Here is a 7,804-nt window from a genome sequence, read left to right as displayed (position 1 = left end):
TTCAGAAGTCACGCCTTTCTCCTACTGATCGATTATACCTTGGTTTCTTACTGAGGGAAAACTTGTTGTTGTGGTCATCACACCTTCCTCTTGGGGTTTCCCAACCGCTTCCACAACAACCGCCACCAAGATTGTCTGGCACCATCACCGGAGCACCATCAAGATTTTCTGACGCCGTTGCAGGGGAGAAAGAAGATTCCTACAAGGGGAGTCTCTCATCTCCAATCTCTTTACTTTGTTATTGTTTTGCTTAGTTTATTCCATGCTCACCTCCCATGTTGACGTTTCTTGTTTTTTTACTAGTTGGGATTAATGGAAAACAACAATAAAATTAGAGATCTTTATAGTATTTATCTTGAGCTAGGACATTAAGTGTTTGAAGAGAAAATTTAAAAACCTATGGAACTTTATTTGCGTGCTAATAGCAATGATATTAGTATGAACTCTTTGAACATCATTATTGCTAATGCTATGGAAAAGTCTAAGCTTGGGGAAGCTAGTTTTTATGAAAATGATCTTTTTAGTTCCCCAACTATTGAGGAGAAAATTAGTTATGATTACAATATGTCCCCTGTATCTGATGATTATGTTGATGAGAATAATAATGATAGCTATTTTGTTGAATTTGCTCCCACTACAATTAATAACAATGACTATGCTTATGTGGAGAGTAATAATTATTTTATTCATGTGGCTCATGATAAGAATGTTTTATGTGATAGTCATATTGTTGAGTTTATTCATGATGCTACTGAAAATTATTATGAGAGAGAAAATATGGTTGTGTAAGTTTTCATGGTACTAAAACACCTCTCTATGTGCTGAAAATTTTGAAGTTACTCTTGTTTTATCTTCCTATATATGCTTATCACTTTGTTCTTTATGGATTTATTTATGTACAAGATTCCTATGCATAGGAAGTGGGTTAGACTTAAATTTGTTTTATAGTTGCTTCTTGATGCTCTCTTTTACTTCAATGCATATTTATTATGTGAGCATATTCTCAAACTATCAAGCCTAGCTAAAATGTTTTAAAGAAAAGCACTCTTGGAAGATAACCCATGTTTTAATTTCTGTAATTTTTTCTTTTGTTGAGTCTTGGAAGTTATTACCTCTGTAATAACTTCTCCACATCATTTTTATTTCGTTTTTTGCGCCAAGAATAGCCTCTAATAGGAAGAAAGTAAGATTGGGGAAGTTGAGATGTCCTATGTGTTATCACCATACAAATTCGTAAAAATAGCCAGAGCGGAATTTTGAGCTGCCATTTTTTATGCATATGCCCCAGGTTATTATTTAACTTTCGTTAGTTAACCACTTTTCGAGATGAGCAACATAAGATTTTCGGAAAAATTGATCTTTACCTGTTGTTCTGTTTTGAGATATTTCTGCACTATTTGCATTTGCCTCTTAAATCTCTTTCTTTTTTAGTTCTTTTGATCAAAGAGATTTTTGAAGAGTGGCTACAGTAGCTAATGCTTTCATAGATGTTTGATATATGTTTATTACTGAACCCAAGTGGATTTGTTTATTTTGATTGAACTAATGCTGCTAATAAAGAATTGTGTGATGTTTTGTATGAAGGAAATTTTCAAGTGTAAGGAGAGAAGAACGATTTGATGAGATGAAAATGGAAAAAAGCTAAACCTTGGGGATTCCCCTACACCCCAAGAAATATCCAAGAGGTACAAGCGTCAAAGCTTGGGGATGCCCAAGGCATCCCCTCTTCATCAACAAAGCAACATGTCATCTCTCTATGCGCTATATTTTTATTGCTTCATACACTATGTGTTATTCTTGGAGCGTCTTTATTTTTGTTTTTGTTTTGTTTTGTTTGCTGTAGCATATGTTGGATCCCGGCACATTTATTTTGGAGAAAGACCCGCTCCATTATAATTGCATAGAACGCTCTAGTTTTCGCTGTTATTGTTCTGCGAGTATTCTAATTTGCTAGTACCGCGTTTAACTCTTATTGTTTCACTCGGATTTTGTTTAGAGCTCGTTAGTATTCATTATTTATGTATGATTATCTCTCTGGTCTATATTGTATTTCATCTCTGAGAGCTATTTCAAATAAGTTGATTGGTGTTGGATACGAGTAAAATGTTTCGTGCATATAGTGATGCAAAAGGAAGCTTGTCTAGACTGTGGCATAGACTTTAGCATGTCATGTTGGATGTTATTCTTGTCATATGCTTAGTATTTATTGTTGTAGCATGACTTGTCTCAAATAGCTGAGAGTGCATAATGTGCCATTGAAATAATCATGTGTTGTTTCCATCAGTAAAGCTTAATATTGTGGTATTCTTCTTTGATGCTTTATTGGGTTGACTTGGCGCATGCTTATACCATGTTATGACTCTAACCAGTCAACTAAAGCTTCTATGATCATTTAGTTTTTGACTCGTAATATCACTTTATTCTTTGATTGATAATGGTTTGTCGCTATGCATGATTATGTTCATTATTGCTCTCTTAGTTGGCCCCTTTCAGTTTTTTGCTAGCTTTCGTCTGTACTGAGTATGAACTCTGCTCGTGCATCCAATCACTAATAACCAAGGCTTGCCAATCGTGTCCACCATATCTACCTACTAGCATTATTGCTATTAGAAGTAAATTTATTATGCTTTTATTTATCTTTTAAATTAAATTTTGGCATGAGAAAATTAGTCAGTAAAGCTCTCACGAACTTGATGGCACATATACTTTCTTGCACTTAATAAACTTGATCATTGTGACTATCTTATAAAGTTTATATGTTTGCAAATTGCAAGTTGAGAGTTAGCATAACCATGATTTCATGGAGAACGGTTTCAACATTGCACTTGTTCATATTTAGTTGATGTCATGTTCTTTTGCTTATGGATGCCTAGCGGCGCGAAATAAAATAGAAACTTGTAAGTCCAGGAGTTTGTATATGAGTTAGAGAAATGCCTCGGCCGCTAATCTAAGCCATGTATCATTCATGGTGGCAATTTACATCGAACCATAGTGAGCATTCTATGAACATTTTCAATAAAAAGCTATACCCATAGTAAATAAAAAATTGTTGTTATACTTATGATCTGTTTGTCTTGTCATTTTGGCATGTGATTGCTCCTACAAGAGTACTTCCATATCATCGGGCAAGAGGTACCCTGTTAGCGGTTCTCGATGATATATGTATACTTACAATGATAAGAACTTATTTAGGACCTAAGTTGAGTAGCATGAGGTTTATGTACTCGTATTCAAGGGGCATGAAATTTGCAACTTGTGATTTGTCAAGCATATAGCTCATATTTGACTCACATTAACTTTAACCAGTCAAGATTCTTATGATAGGAGCAATGAGAGCTCAAAGTTAATAAGTACCATACTTTTTGGAAGGTTTATAAAACTTGTTTATCTTGATTACTCTACAAAGAGTCTCTCTTTTACTTTTATGTTGAGTCTTCATCTTCTAATTTATGCATCAATTAAGAGAGCATAGCTGTCATTTTTAGTGCAATGTGCATAGTCCCAAAATTATTATTGATTGATTCATGATTGTGCTATTGCTTGTTCTTAAATTACTTGTATATAGTCACCCTTTGAACTTTAAAGGTGTCCTAGAATTTATGTTTTGCTATTTCATAAAGGACATGTTGAGTACCACTTTGTTATGTTTACTTTATGCTCATAAACAAACAGTTGCTTTCGATGCACTATTATTCATGATCCTTTGTTTGAGTTACTTTTCATGTTATAACATAGTTGCTAAGTTTTATTGAATTATATCTATCATGCCTATGTTTAGAGTACTTTGATCCCAGCTCACAATGCTTTTACAATGCTTGATCAATGCTGTGTTGGCTTCATATCACCTCAAAATTGTTTTGCTATCACTTACCTAGCTCGATGAATATAAGTGATTTGTCTTCCCTATCGTATTGTAGTGTACCTACTCTACAACCTCCTTGTTGATTGAATAGCCCATCTACGACGATTTTTCTGATCATACTACTGCGGATACGACCATTTCTCTGAACGGGACACAGTTGCTAGGACCACTTCACTCGTTTTAGTGACAAGGATGACTTGGCTTTCCTCTCAACTAAGAAATATGTTTGTATCATTGTTGCATTTGTTTATCTAAATATGTGAATATAATATATATGCTAGTTAAATCCTCCGCAAAAACTTGTTTGTCTAGTTTTTCATATCTGATCGGTCTTACTACCACAATTTTCATGGTATTAACATTGATTTAGAACTATAAAGAAATTTGCTAACTATTCCAAGAGGACCTACCTCACAAGGATCCCGATCAATCATCGTTATCCAAACAAGCTGAAAGAGGACTTTCGATTGGTTTTATATTATTTCACACTTCGGGAATAAATAAATTATTCATGTGGTTTTGTATTATTTCACACTTCGGGAATAATCTGTATCCTGTGTAGCACGAAACCATGGTTCTCCATCTTGACGAGCTCGAGAAGACGATGGACCAAGGACAACAAGTCAAGGGTCACGTGATATGGTTATGAGGTGCTTCGGTTAGCCGATTCTGCGGTCGATGAGCCTAAATCGACAAAGTGAGTGGCTCGTCGTAGGTGTTGTTACTTGTAAGTTTATTTTATGTTTTTTCAGACACATTGCAAGCGTATATTGTTTGTTGCGTACACATCAATATTCTATTACAATTCGATAAGCATTATATTGCAATGGTAACAACTTCTTCTAAAGGTTGCATTTATGTTAGATTGTTTTTTATCGGTGTGTCCTTTATTTTATATGATTCATGCACTTGTCTTCAATATTGAAGTAGAACCAATGGATTTTTTGCATTCTCATAATCATGTTTGAATGTTGCAACCACTTGGGTGATTTTTTCTAGATCATGTAGGTAGATGTTGCGGACTCATGGAAATGGGAAGAACATGGCATGCAGGATATTTCGTTCGCAGCGACCAGATGGCTAAGAATCAATGACTTATGTGACGGCCAAGCGGGTTAAATCATGTGCCAACCAAAGGACATAAGAACATGAGACCAGATCATAATTTTCAGGAGGTCTTAACTTATATACACCAGCAAATTAAGAAGTTCCTACCCTGAGGACACGCTCCACACTGTCAGAGCTACTACACCGCTAGAAACCAGAAAAAAAAAACACTACAACTTGGCAGGAGCCAGGACTGCAAACTACTGGCTACAGGTTCAGTTTTGATCAAAAGAAATGCCTACGACTGTTCACTCTCTCATCATTCAGTACTGCCCCTCTCCCGCGGGCCCATCCGTCAGCAGCGTCGCCACCCAGTCATCGTCCACCGCCTCCTCCTCCGCCTCCCGCGGCCCCGGCACCGCCTCCGGCAACGGCCATTCCGTCACGGGAGGCACCGGCGCGACGAAGCGGAAGTCCACCGAGGCCATGACCGTGGACGCGGAGCCAGAGAAGGACGGGCCGCAGCTCTCCATGTCGCCCTGCAGGGTGACGTAGCCCGCGGCCGGCACCGGCACCGGGGGCCCGGCGGCGAGCTCGAGCGCGAGCCAGCTCATCATCTGGGCCATGGACTCCTCCGTGAAGGCTGTGTACTCCTCCTCCTCGCTCTGCATGCACTCCGCCACCTTCTGCACCACCGCCGCGACGGGCGCAGCTGCATTGGTGCCCTGCTGCTGCGGGGGCTCGCCTGTGGCGGCACCGGCGACGGCGCCACGGCGGCGGCTGCGCTTCCCCGCGCCGGCGGTTTCCTCCTTGGGCTTCCGCTTCCGCTTCCCCGCAGCGCTGGCCTTCTTCTGATCCATCACTCGCGAGTGGCGACTAAACGTGTGCGTTGCGGTGGCTGTTCGAGTGAGGCGTGGCTCGTTCGACCTGGCCGTGGCAAGGCGTATTTATGCAGCCCCGAGGAAGATCACTAGTGGAAGATCCACACCGTCGGATCATGCCTGGAAGGCTCGGATCCGCCGCGAGGCGCGACGCACCATCCGTGAGCGCGGAAGGAAATCACGGTTCTGCCCCTGCAGCGTAGTAGGGCCGAGTTCTTGGCCGGTTGTGCGCTTCGGGAACCTGCGCCCTATCGGGGAGGCTGGTGTGACAGAGCTCGAAACAGAGGCAGGGTGTCAGGAGGAGGAAGAAGAGAGCAGAGCATTAGCTTGACCTGACCGGGTAGGTGGCTGGCGCTGGCTGCCAGTTGGAGTAGACCTGCAAGGCTGCACCACATCCACCATGGCTGGTCGTTCGTCGCCACAAATACCCTACTTTCCAAACCAACCCTCTGCCTGCTGCAGTCAGCTGAGGCACGGTCGGCAGTGATGTGCCCTGTTGCGGCGTCATCTATCCACTCTAAAATGGCTACAGCTCTGTTTCACGCAAATGGCGTGGCAAGGATGTCATTGAGTTGTCAATTCCATCTCATGGCCAGCATCGTTTCGTGTGTTGTTGATGGGTGGGTGTACCGTGGTACACTTTTAGCAGAACTTTGATTTGTTGAGAATTGCATCTTGTTTTAAAGTTGTGCAAACACCCATCATTTCTTTATTTGTGGAAAACCCCAGATCTATTAACAAATCACAGCAGTACAAAGGACCTCAAAGAAACAGAAAATTACAGCCCAGTCCCTGAACCACTCCTCGGCGCCCGCCGACGCGGACCGGAGACGCGCCGCTGCTCTGCCTCCGCCGCTCCCTCCCGGAGCCTGCGAGAACCTTGATTCAATCGACAGTGTCGATGCAGACGGGAAGTCGCCGATCTCGGTCTCTGCGTACCCGCACGACGACGAAGAAGAGGAGCGAAGCACCGCCGTGAAGAAGACATCGTCTTCCTCTCCGAACGACGAGGAAGAAGAAGATCCGGAGCACCTCCTATACAGGCGACGGGAAGCAGAAGCCGAAGCCATGACCTCAACGCCGCACCACCCCCAGCACATCCACAGCTTGACCAGGAGAAGGCAAGGTGCGACGAAGACAAGGCCGAGGGACAAAAGCTCCAGAAGTCGACCACCGCCTCCGTCACGGCGAGCCGACCAAGAGCACCCACTCTCACCGAATCGACAGATCCGGGAGCACCTAACCTCCACAGCCTCCCCGGCGTCGCTGCCAGAACGGGGAAAGGAGGGGGAGCGCCTAATCCACCGAGGCCGCGCCATAGCCACCGTCTTCAACGGCGCCGCCAGGAAACACACACCTAGATAACCTAGGACCTATACACACACGACGAAAACCAGGGCTCCCCTCCACCTCCCGGCGCCAAACGGCAGCCGGAGGCAGAGGGGAGCGACGTATACGCCGGTGAGACTCGATACCAAAATACTAGACTTGATCACCATTTTCAACGATCAACGTGGGTTCGTAGGATTTTAAGTAGTATGAAACATTTGTCAATACAATTTCGTTATACATAATGAATTCTATTATCTTCTTCACTGCATAAGGCCATCACTAAAAAAATATTCTAGATGTACAAGGCCGCTATCTCTTCCCATAATAATCGATTATTAGATTTATACTTTGTATAATGGTGCTTATTAACATGAAAGTTGGATGAGAGGCACAGATGTAGCATTTTTTTATAAGCACGAAACAAGATATATATTTTTTAGCAATTAATCATGATATTTATTACTTGGTTTTGTTTTTTGGGGTATGTGAATACAAATGTGACGCTGGCCATGTATATAAAAAAGAAGGGAATAGGAGTATATGGCATGGAATAACCAAATTCATAATAATTGACAGAAATTTTGATGTGAGCTTGGACCTTATGGATTTCTTCCCTTCTTGCGTAAATCCTCCCTTGTTTGAAATTCACGCAAAAAGGTTGACTATCTACACTATAGGATAA

The sequence above is a fragment of the Lolium rigidum genome, chromosome 4 (genome assembly GCF_022539505.1).
Source record: "Lolium rigidum isolate FL_2022 chromosome 4, APGP_CSIRO_Lrig_0.1, whole genome shotgun sequence".
Taxonomy (NCBI): domain Eukaryota; kingdom Viridiplantae; phylum Streptophyta; class Magnoliopsida; order Poales; family Poaceae; genus Lolium; species Lolium rigidum.
Note: the sequence above shows the minus strand (reverse complement) of the source record.